At 44.9% G+C, this 11,176-nt stretch overlaps 1 long non-coding RNA gene across 1 annotated transcript; it reads right to left on the bottom strand.

The window, feature by feature from the left end:
- Positions 1-8,384: 8,384 nt before the first annotated feature.
- On the bottom strand, positions 8,385-10,914 carry LOC142784633 (uncharacterized). Its single transcript, XR_012888705.1, has 4 exons — positions 10,829-10,914; positions 9,471-9,905; positions 8,822-8,881; positions 8,385-8,758 (listed from the first exon to the last, which is right to left on the bottom strand). It is a non-coding gene; the product is annotated as an uncharacterized LOC142784633 (long non-coding RNA).
- Positions 10,915-11,176: the final 262 nt, after the last annotated feature.

The raw sequence follows: 11,176 nt of genomic DNA, 5'->3' as shown, positions 1-11,176 counted from the left end.
CGCCAGTGTTCGTCAGGTGCAGTAGTTGTCCCAGCAAGAGGTGTTACCATCAGCTTTAGGACTGACCACTCCACGGCATCTACAGGAGCGGAACTAGCTGATTTGCGCGCTGCACTTTGTGTGGTCAATCAGGAACCACAGCAACAATGGTCAATTTTCAGCGACTCAAAGGCTGCCCTACAATCTGTGCTCTCAGCACTGCGTCGCGGGCCGTACGAACAGCTTGTTTTTGAAGTTCGGTGCCTTCTCTACACTTCACACGAGAAGGGGCATCATGTGACGTTTCAGTGGCTAGGAAGTCACTGTGGCGTCATACGGAATGAACAGGCCAATACTGCCGTGCGGGCAGCTCTTGAAGGAACATGAGAAGAAGCCATACCACTTTCGCGGACAGATGCAGCCAGTAATCATCGAAGACTTGCGCGTGAAGTCACGTTTTCACTATGGTTTCCACCAAGCAACGAGACGAATCATCAACACCACCTGTCCTCTTTGTTGGCTCCCCGCATGCCCACTGGGCTGCACTTTTTTTAAAACTGCACTTTTTTTAGAACTGCACTTTTTTAGAACGCACTGACAAAGCTGTTCTTCAATCAATCACCATGCATCGTGTTTGTGTTCAGCAAACTGCAAGCTAAACCGTCATTGTTCATGCCAACATATTTCTGGTATGCCAACAAGAAAGGCATGCCAACTTATTTCGTATTTTGTCGCAATATCTACCAGAGATTCTGCTCGCATGCACACTCGAATGCTTTCAACACATAATTTACACTTGAACTACCATCAAAAGTGTCTGGGTTTAATGTTATATGACTAATTTTAGATGATGTCAGCATCGTTAAGAGTGCTTGTGTCTGCCGCAGCTCTATTTTTCGCAACATAGTAAACTGAATAAGCACGTTCGACAACATTGTCGTATTGGGGATTGCGTCGAAATGGCTCGACATTTTCCCTTGAAGTTTTTTTTTCAAGTTTCTAACTCTGCGTGTGGTATAATATTCTTTTACAGAACTTCTCGTGATGACGCCACTGATTGGCTGTCGGGCGCTGGTGGCGATAGACTCGATTCGGCTTGTTGTCGTCATCGCTTCTGGCGCGCAACAGTTCTCGCCGTACAGTTCGTACCCTGCAATAAGCGGGTGGCCGTCCCGCTGTGTGAGGTAAAAGATTTTTCCACATCTTCGGGAACCTGTCATCGACAGCACCAAATATAATGTTTCATCAAACGTAGTTTACCGTCACGCATTTATTTACATTCTTCCAATCTTTCTCTACTTCACCTTCGACTTGCATTTTTGTACCCTTGTACAGTCATTTTCTTTGAATTTTTACATGGCAATGGCCGATTATGTGCAGATGCGGCGTAGCTAGCCTTACGCATTCGATAAATCCATCATTACTCTCCTGGGCCAGCAACACCCACAGAGCGTAATGGACGGAAGTGTCCAGAGGCTTCAACCGAAGTCTTGATGGCAGGAATGGCAGCGGGGTGGCCACGCACGTCGGTCAGGCCCGTGATGGTCAGGTCGCCAAACTTCGAAGGAAGAAAAATTATTCCTCCCATTTTTATTATTATTACTTGATTTGCATACACGGATACACAAGGACACAGAGGAAAGAGAGAGAGAGCAAGCTGGCGTCTGCCACCTAGAGGGGCACAATGCCTGCACACTCTTTCGAGGGAAGGGAAGAAACAGAGGAAACAAAGATTAGACAAAAGAAAGGAAAAGAAGATGAGGAAGAGAGAAAAAAAATGACGTAGACTTTGACAAGTGTGAGTAAAAATAAATAAAAATAATAAAAAAGAATAAAAAAGACTGTCTATGAACGGGTGGCCAGGACCATTTGGTTCATAAATGTAAGGAGAGCTCGGTGGGCCTGGTCGCGTCAGAAAGCACTACTACTCCGTAAGAGTTAGTTGTCTAGGGTCGCGCACTTCAGTCCTAGGAATTTATATTCCTTATTCAGCAAAGACCGCTGCGTAAAAAGTGTGGGACAGGATAGATGCTCAAGTGTTTCGCAGGAGCCACAAGCTGCGCACAACGGGCTGTCCACACACCCTTGACGGTGTAATCGTTCACGCACCAGCACAGAGCCCACTCTGAGTTTGCACAACAGCGCTCAGGAACTACGAGACAAGCCATGGCCACGAACACGGGGAGGGAACGATCCACTCGCCACACGCTAGTCTGGGTGCTGCTTTAGAAGGTATCGGCGTAATAGCATACGAGCGTTGTCCATCGTCCATAGAATTCTCGGACAGTCACAGTCATCATGGTTGCATGACGAAGCAAGGCGATCCGCTTCTCCATTGCACGCGATACCCACGTGCGAAGGTAACCACTTTGCAGCTAGGCATACCCAACGTGACAGAAAATTAATAATGATTACAATGATGTGGCTCAGAATACGGCTGTTCGTCTCCTTGCTGTTGAGTCTGCTAAGGGCACCACGAAAGTAGGTGAGGATGACGACCTTCGATGCTGGTAAACCTTCTTGTACGTACTGAAGGGCGACATCAATCGCTGCTAGCTCGGCTGTCACCGACGATGAGGGGTGCGGTATTTTGCTGTGTAAAGTGAATAATGAGGATATGGATAAGGGCGCTCTTCATAGTAATCCAGCGTCCTGTTTTAGTCTTGTAGCTGTGTTTGAGCATTATCTGAGTTGGACAGCTCTTCGAGTGGTTCCCGGCAGGTGAAACCTCGGGCAACCACAAGAACGCGTTCATTATCATGAAGAGAGGCGTGCCCAAGAGTCCAGACGATACGCATCGGGCGTAATGCGTATGGTGAGACAGATTTGATTGATTGATATGTGAGTTTTAACGTCCCAAAATCACCATATGAATATGAGAGACACCTTAGTGAAGGACTCCGGAAATTTCGACCATCTGGGGTTATTTAACGCGCACCCAAATGTGAGCACATGGGCCTACGACATTCCTGCCTCCATCGGAAATGCAGCCGCCGCAGCCGCGATTCGATCCCGCGACCTGTGGGTGAGCAGCCGAGGACCTTAGCCACTAGACCACCGCGACGGGGCGATGGCGAGAGAGAAGGACTCTGTGTGTGTGTGTGCAGCCACAAGTCCTTGAGTGAAGTCGCGGTAAGCAGCTTATGTCACTATAGTGACAGGAGAGTCATGTGACAATATCTTAGCGTGAACAGTGACTAGACTGAGACCTCCTGCTTCTGTGGAACTACTGTTCGTAGTGCATAGTGTGGCAGACACTACGATGGCGTCTGTGTCATCTAAGACGGCTAAACACATGACTGGATTCTCTGGGTAGCGTGCTGCATCAGTGCAGATGCAGAGCAGTTGTAAATCTGCGGTACCATCACAAAAAACGCGTCTCAAGGCTTGACCTCGGCCACGTCGACTACTGGCGTGGCGCACTGGATACTAGTTGCGCGGAATCGAAGCCACTTTCATGAGAGTATGAAGAGTAGCGGCAAGTTTATGTTGCGGTAATTGTGTGGGTGTTGCGGAAATAGGGTAGCTCGGACGAGGCATTACGGCGCAGCCCTGACGAGTCTGCCTGAACCGTTAGAGCTGACTATTGCGCTGGGCTTCGAGCCGTTCGGTTACGATGTTTGGCACACTGAGTTGAAGGAAGCGTTGCGTAGATATGTGTCGAGACGAGCCGAGAGCCGTCTTCACAGCTGACGGTGAAGGAATGTCCAACTTCTTTGGTTTGAGCTAGTGTTAGATTATGATAGGGAAGCTGATAGGGGAGCCGACAATGAGTGCTTGTACTGAGCGGAGAACATTCTTCTCACAGAGTCTTCTCCTGCCATTCCAGTTGCGGTGGATCATGTGTGTAATTTGAGTTATCTGTTGAGCCATAAGGTGTGTAGTATGCGACGCTTTGCCATCATACTGAACGTAGAGGCTATAATACGAAGTTGAAGCACCTGGGAGATCATACGGCCATCAAATCAAAGTGAACTGTAAGGAGAATCAGCCGTCTTGTGGCACCGCTTATGTACCACTAACAACTACGACTTCTCCACTGACCACTTAAGGCTGCAAGCCGAAGCATAATCCTAAATAACAGATGCAGCTTCCTGGTGGGCGTCCTAAATGGTTCCGTCTTATACTTTCGTTGCCCAAATAGTAATATCATCGGCAGAGATGGCATGCGAGATATTGAGAATATATTCTAATAAGGAAGGGAGTTTAGTCAAAGCCAAGTTAAACAAAGTAGGCTAAATGACTGAGTGCCCGGACGTTCACGTTTAGTTCTCGCAGCGGTGGCTGGTAGCTTCGTTGGAGTGCCTGAATAATGGCACTGGCTTTGTGTTCACGGTCACCTAAAAGCCGCTAAAAATGTAGACTGGAATAGCCGCATTTCTTGTATAAAAGTGACAAGTATGAAGGTGTTGCATAAAACGAGCCCGTTACCTGCACAAACATTAGTCACTTATGTACTCATAAGCACGGTTTAAGAAAACAGTGGTTTATTATTATTTCATCACCGTTTGAAATGATTATAATGCGTCAATCATCACTCACACCCACTGAGGATTATAGGAGAAGTAGTTATATAAATTTTGATGTCTTTGAAGTGAAATATATTATTGTATCCAAAGAGGACAGTACGTACTCTGCAAAAATACTCGATCAATTTTTTTCACAATTTCGACCAGAAGGTATTGTTTCTATTTTGAATATAGGTTACCGCATTATCCCACAAAACGAAAATTATTTTTGGCTTCTGATAATTTATGTTATAAGAATACATATATGACCTGTCATTTAGAGGCGAATTTTTAATTTAATAAGGTAACTTCAAACATCATCAAAGGCGTTCTTGTGGCTGAAGCCCTGAGCCACGCTAGTGTTACAACTACTTCCTCGTTTTCAAGGAGGTCACCACTACTAGTTAATGACCCTAGTTGTGCGCCGAAATAGGAAAACAATGTCTGCCACAATACTATATGCAAAGTGTGCTTTCTAACTAAAATTTATTTGACCGGTAAAGCAATGTTGTTTAAAGATAAGGTGTACCGTTCGTTTCATTACCGATCTCCCATGGTGCGTTGTGCCAGGCATAGAAAGGCCAATGCTTTCTAACTAAAATGTATTTGACTGGTAAAGCAATGTTGTTTAAAGATAAGGTATACCATTCGTTTCATGACCGATCTCCCATGGTGCGTTGTGCCAGGCATAGAAAGGCCAACCAACGAACGAATAAACGAAAGGGTGATAACATAACAGAGAGGACCTATCATGAAGGCCGTCGTTTCAAGTTAGAGTAATAGTACAAGTGCCACGGCGTCAGTGAAAATTAAACGAAAATTCGATATCTCAGATATTTTGCTGGGCAATAAGTTCTACTAAAGTACTTATATTCCTCAATGCACCACACTCTTGTTGGAGTCCCGCAGGTCGTATTTAGATGCTTATTCCAATCGGCCTTGCATTCACCACTATGAAAGCGCAGAAAACGCTCACGAACCACCCTGCACAGTCAACATGCTGCCCGCACTAAGAATCTGTTAGGACTCTTTTAGGAAAACATGCGCCTTGTGATACTGTGGAATGGCGTATATTTGTTTCTCGTTTTCCCGTCTTACAAGTAACGTTTTTCTCACGATTAAACCCATTTTTATATACAGTGGGTAATGAAGTTTTCAGTGCGCAATAACTTGAAATGGAAAATAGGAGAATGAAGGGTGGCTAAAAAGAACCCAATATGAATAAACGGCAGAATATTAAAGCGCAAACAGGTGGGATAACATAATACGAAAGCAACACAAAGGCGCTCAGTTCGAACCATGTACTTTAGCATAGTTACACAACCTTTGAGCATGTAGAAATAAAAAAAAGGTCAAGAGTGGACACTCCCGTAGACCCCAGCGGCCCAATCGACCCTAGCACACCTGGTGGTTGGTCAGAGTAAGTGGCGTGCGCTTCCTGTTTCGGTTTCACTGGCGCAAATTTTGAATTACTTTGCGTAACCGACGTTTGGCTATGACGAAAGTTCATAATTTCAGACCAATTTTCATCGCCCAAATGGATAGTTTTTGTAGGTCGTTTTGATTTAGCGATTCCCTGTTTTGTTTTGTTCAGTGGTTCGTGCGAATTGGTCATGACGTAATTTTTATTTCGATTAAGCTATAATGAATAGAGATACAGGTAATGATAATTCACTACGGTTTTATTCATCGCGCTTGTGTTTCTCTTTTGGAACAAGAGATCAATGTATATATCAGTCAAAGAGACAGAGTATCCGCAATGTTTTATTCAAAGGCAAACTAGAGTCTGAGAATATAAAAAGCACATTATGACAAAGGTAGACAACAAATGCATCTCGTCTTAAAAATAAATTGTAACAAATACAGAGAGAACACAGACAACGCACACATCGCTAGAGTTGGCAGAAGCCGAGAAGCTGGTGAAGTATGACACACCGGGCCAGTGGGTAAGTAAGGATCTATGGCAAAAACACAGCGCACAATGCTGATAAAGAAGGAAGAAGTGACATATACACAGCAATGAAGTCGCGAATCACGCCTGGGGTAAACCGAAATAATGCATAGAAAAAAAGAGCGCACAGAAACCACATGACACAATATAGCAGAAAGGCAAAGGTGCAATGTGCTGGCTGTGCTTAAGAACAGCTAGTCCAAAATGAAAAAAAGCAGACTTCATGCCTGCTTGTCCTCAGAAAGGTAGGGCTTTGCAGCTTGCTCACTACGTGAAAGCAAAATTTATGCTACAACACTGGGAGGTCTCGTGGCTCTTCTTATGCGTCGCCTTCATCAAAAACTTAAGACCCCAAGCAATTTGCGTCTGGGTGTTGCTGTGACGCTTGCGAGATGAAATAGATTGTAGTCATCACTTATCCAGAATTGTGGACCTTAATTGGTGCTACGAGAGCGGTATTACGGGGCTAATAAATAGCAGAAGGAAACCACTTTGGCTCATTATTTTTCACAAAGGCTCTACATCGTACGTTATGACTCACAAGCTATATAAAAATAAAATGGCAGCGTCCGCAGCCCCATCAAACGCTACAAGTTTGGGTATTCTTTTGAAAATTTTGATGGGGGAGATGAGGAGGTTGATAAGAAGCTAAAATACGAAAAGCGTGATAACGTGAACCGTGCTCACTTCATACTGTGTTCCTTACCCGCTCGAAGACATTTCAACAAGCGGTTTTGTTATTGATATATTACTTGAGCTGGAGAGATAAAGGATACACAGTGACCAAGCGACCTACAGTAAAGTGTACAGTTCGCCCGCATTTGCTACAAAAATACAGACACGATACCCAACATTCTTTTTAAGGTTATGCAAATCACTTCGAGCGAATACACAGTGTCCCTACTCCTCATAGCGGGTAACCTAAACAATGTATGCAACGAAGGAGTGGTTAGTCCAGTTGAACTGAATATAAGCATATAAGACCATAAAGAAGTCTGCTGTAATGAAGTAATAACATAACAAAGCTATTGCAGAATTTGGCTCAGCTCGAATACTTTAGTGTAAACCCGCCGCTAATTGCTAACCTTTGAACTTGTCAAGCTGTATGCCTGAGATTGAAGACTAGAACCTAACCCTATCTAAGTTTCGGTTCACAAAACGCACATGCCAACATAAACGAACCCGGAAAAACATTTTCAGAGACTTCGCGCGACACCCAGCAGAGCAGAAATGAAAATCGCCAACACTTGACAGATGGTGATACAAAACATCGCTCACTTTCAGGTGATGTGCAGTGACCTCAATCATGGCAAGAAAGTGAGATTCAAGTTGTTGTACGTATGCAAAAGCTGCTTCTGATGGCACAGTGAGATTCCCAAAAAGTTTGCTGGGGACGTGGTACGCTTTGAGCATTGCGAAATACTGGTGGGTCCGCTGTGCTGCTACTTTGGCCTGCAGATGTTTTATGGTTTGCTTGTACTTCATTGATGGAGACATTGTCGCTGGCGCACAGGAACGCACTGCAATAAACAAAAAATGAATGTAAAAGCAAAGAACAACTAATCCCATACGAGCACTTTCCTCGCTCTTTCAGACCCAAGGTGCACAACTTTCTGTGGTGCAAAGTTTTCGATTCCACTACCTAAAAACAAACCATTCACAATGTTGACAATGCAGAAAAAAATGAAAATCACTGAGAGCCCACTCTTACATTTTGTAAGTGCACACGTAGTGTCCTTTTGAGGATAGTTTTGTCAGAATGGTACTCGGCTGCTAACCCGCAGGGCGCGGGTTTTAATCCCGGCTGCGGCGGCTGCATTTCCGATGGAGGCGGAAATGTTGAAGGCCCGTGTGCTCAGATTTGGGTGCACGTTAAAGAACCCCAGGTGGTCTAAATTTCCGGAGCCCTCCACTACGGCGTCTCTCATAATCATATGCTGGTTTTGGGACGTAAAACCCCCCATATCAATCAATCAATTAGTTTCGTCAGAATGTCCTAAACATAAAATAGCACATTAAAAACAGCTGCAATAAAAGCATAGTCACCAATTTCTCTAGGGCACTCAGGCGTGGAGCTGTTGGCAGAGACATCTTCTGGAGGATCTTGTGAAGCTTGTTCAGTGCCTCGGACAGTGCTGTCGGAACAATCTTGCGAGCAGCCTGCGGAAGTCTCTATATCAATCCACTCTGGTGTTGAAGTGAACATACAACTTACCGGTCACACAAGTTCCTTTTGTGACAGCTGAACGACTGGTTAAGGTTTTCTCCGGCAAGACGAAGTCAGCAGAAATTCTTTCACCAGCTACAAGGGAGCTGCCACCTGCAGAGGTTTGGTCAACAGTAAATTTGAGTAAAAAAAAAGAAATCGCGACACTGAACGCACCCTGCTCATCGGGGCACCTCAATGTGTGGGAGCCGCTTTTTGAAGCCTCTACCGCAGGTCCTGAAGAAATGAAATTACGACAATGTGCCAGTAAGACGCTTAAAATAACACAAACTGAAGCTCATCCGCACCTTGCAGTGGAGCTTCTGCAGTCATGTCACAGTCACTATTTGAAGCGACGCTCAGAGAACGAGCATATATGTGCAGTTGGTACAAGTTACAAAGCTTGTAGCATGGGGAAACTTAAACAGCTCTTTCAAACGCATAAATTGGTCGAACGTGGAAGAAAAGAGAAGGCACCAACTAGGAAACAAGTAATTTGTGATTCTTGGAATCATCAACAGTGCCAGCTTTCACCGATGAAAGGTATATGTACATGTGCACTCAGGCTTAAAGATAACGTGAAATAGCCCTTTAATGTCTTTCAAAACAAGTTGCGTAGGTCAAGAGCATCAAAAAACGACATAAATGTAAAGCTGCTGTTAGGAAGCTAATAGCGCCACACTTCACAAAATTTAAGACTTTCCAAGTGTTACTTCTATAGTGAGGTTTCTCCATCGGCTACAAAGATCTTCGCGCTTAACTGCCACCACTGATTCAATACAAGTGGCTGCTATTGCACATATTTGAGTTTCAGTCAATCACTTACATGGTGCAGCTGGTTGCACACTGGGAACAGCCATTCTTGTAAGCCTTGTGTGCCCAGGGTCCATGAAACTTTGAGCAGTAAAATTGTCGCTACAAACCCTGTACGTTGCGTACAATAGGCTGGCCGGCTTACTCAAGAGATCATCGCGTCCAGCATACTACATCCATGCTTTCATCCTGCATTGGCAATGAACTATTAGCTGAAAGGGGAAGTGCTTGAATAGTGATTTTTTATTGTTACCCTCACTGAGCAAGTACGAACAGTAAGCCTAAAGACATGCAAACCAAACAAAAGCTTCAACACACCTGCCATCCCGTGGTATGCGGAAGAAACTCGTCCCAGGCTTCTTGTGGGTTCTGCCATTGTTGAAGCACCACGATACACAGCAGTAGCTGCCGTAGCTTGGACCGCCGGACGGCATGGCATCAGCGCGGTCTGAAAATGTTAGTAAGTGGATGCTTCGCTGTCAAATTACGAAAAAAATATGTGCACGCCATAAGTGTACCAACAAACCCCTTTGAATGATTACCTAATCGATGCACAATACAAAACCAGTGATACATCTCTGACCCATAAAACTCTGACTTACAAAGATACACGTCAAGACCACGTACAAAGATCTTCAGAAGTTTGCAGGCCGCTATCCCTTGTAATGCAATGGTATCGCGGCCTGGGAACTTTAGAACACCTTCGTACGTACGCAGTATCAGCAGTACATTGGGAAGAAAAATCGTAGTTGAAATTTGTGCAGTAAAGTTATATTGGAGACGTCAAAAAAATTTCTGAGCAGCTTGCACTAGTGGCACAAGGCTAGCGAAGAAATGAAGATGATGGCCACTTGGCTAGTCCAGATTTGCCTCCGGCACACCAAGAATTATTCGTGTTCCGAGCCTTCGGGAAACGCGTCGTGAAGCATGCGAGGCCCAGCGAACGCTTCTCAATATTTTGCACCGAGCCACCGAGCCTATGACCTAGCTGCCCAGCTATGCTCAGCGCACAGACGCTCGCGTCCATGGCAGACGCAGCACGCGTCACCTCGGCTTGACGCCGTGCCGCCTTTGCTATACTGCATACGTTGCACAATGTTCCCGTCTAGCCGCCGCATAGAGCCACAAACTTTCTTTTTAGCGAACCTCCCAGTCCTTACAAGCTTCAGAAAAAGGTTACAACTGCGTGAATGAGACGCCACGTAAGAAACAAACTCGCACACATGAAGCGCAACGTGTGTGTGTGAGTGCATCTTTCTATGTTTGTTGCATGGTGTCTTATTCGCGCAGGTGTAACCGTTTTCTGAAAAAATGACCCAACAAAACCAACAACATGTCATTCAACAAGCTTCGCTTGAAAACGTGCCTCACCTGTTATCTCACGCACGAAAACGCCGACGCAGCCGACGTTGACGAAAGCGACGAAAGCTTCTCGCTGTCAGTCATGCATGGGCTTGTCGCTGGGTAGATGGCGTTTATGACAGTATGACTGAAGAAAAATAATCGCGTAAGGTGTGTTGAATAATTTGTTTTTATGTATAAAGAACATACTGAATTAGGACGCATAATTATTATTTTGTGAAAACAATTCTGTTGCATTGATTATAACTGTTTTTTTGCGCTTGCGTCCTCTGACGTTTGGTGAGAGTACTAGTTCGTTACGTAGTCGTGACGCACTTCCTGAGGCCAGGTTTCGCTAGTGTCCTCTCTTGTCTTCTT

The sequence above is a fragment of the Rhipicephalus microplus genome, unplaced genomic scaffold, assembly GCF_043290135.1.
Source record: "Rhipicephalus microplus isolate Deutch F79 unplaced genomic scaffold, USDA_Rmic scaffold_15, whole genome shotgun sequence".
Lineage (NCBI taxonomy): Eukaryota > Metazoa > Arthropoda > Arachnida > Ixodida > Ixodidae > Rhipicephalus > Rhipicephalus microplus.
Note: the sequence above shows the minus strand (reverse complement) of the source record. Positions and strands in the feature narration are given on the sequence as shown.